Below are 1,194 nucleotides of genomic sequence, written 5' to 3'. Positions count from 1 at the left end.
ATAGATGCTCTTCTTCCATTTAAAAAAAAATCCAAAAATATTAAACAGCACAAAAGTTATCAATACTGATAATAAGAAATGCTTTTTGAGCAGCAAAGCAGCATATTACAATTATTTCTGAAGGACCATGTGACATTGAACACTGGAGTAATGATGCTTAAAATTCAGCTTTGATCACATCGAATACAGTTATTTGAAACTGTAATAATATTTCAGAACTTTTACTGTAGTTTTAATCAAACAAATGCAGCCTTGGTGAGATATAACAGACTTTTGGAAAACTCAAAACCTATCAAGGGCAAAGTTTTGAACCGTAGTGTGTTTTCCGTGCTAATCAACATTATGCCTGTCGATACAGTTTAACTTGAATTGAACCCGTTTTGCCACTTTATACATGACTAGAGCATTTAATTTCTATTCCTGCTCTCTATCGGTTTTCAGGCTGAGTGTTACTCGTGCACAATAGAAAAATCCTTTGAGACTCTTTGTTTTTCCTACACACTGTGGTGTATATTTTGGACTGTGACGCATTCTTCATTTCGTCCTCGCAGTTATTGTAACCTCAGCTGACAAGTATGGAAATCGAAACATTCAACATTCAAACGATTATGGGTTTACCAACCCGATCTCACGGCAATTCGTACATTTTTCACAAGTTGTTTTAATCGTACGAATTCGTACGACTACACTCGTACAAATTCATACGATTGTTGTCAAATCGTACGTATTTTACGAGTTGCACAATTCGTATGAATTTGTACGAATGACCTACACCTAACCCCGCCCCTAAACCTAACCGTCACTGGGGTTTAGACAAATCGTATAAAATTGTACGAGTGAGGTCGTACAAATGCGTACGAATAAGCCACCTCGTAAAATACGTACGAATTGGTCGTGAGATAGCATTGCAACCGGTTGACACAAAAATCAGCATTTACTGACACAATGTAATGTTTTTTGTGCTATAGCAAGAAGTAGTTAAGGTTTACATCAAGATTGAGAGCGCTGCATTTTTGTCTTGATAACAGTATTCTGGAAAACAGTAACAACCTGTGATATTATAACTAGATACTTCAAAACAGGACCCCGGGTGAACAGTCACACCGGGCATCTCTACAGGGAACATAAAGAGTGCCTGAACACTGCTGACATTCAAAGTGTGGGCACCAGCTGCTGTCTTTACCAAAGTAAGCT

Source organism: Carassius auratus, chromosome 8 (assembly GCF_003368295.1).
Source record: "Carassius auratus strain Wakin chromosome 8, ASM336829v1, whole genome shotgun sequence".
Classification (NCBI taxonomy): domain Eukaryota; kingdom Metazoa; phylum Chordata; class Actinopteri; order Cypriniformes; family Cyprinidae; genus Carassius; species Carassius auratus.
The sequence above is the reverse complement of the archived record's forward strand: the minus strand, read 5'-3'. Positions refer to the sequence as shown.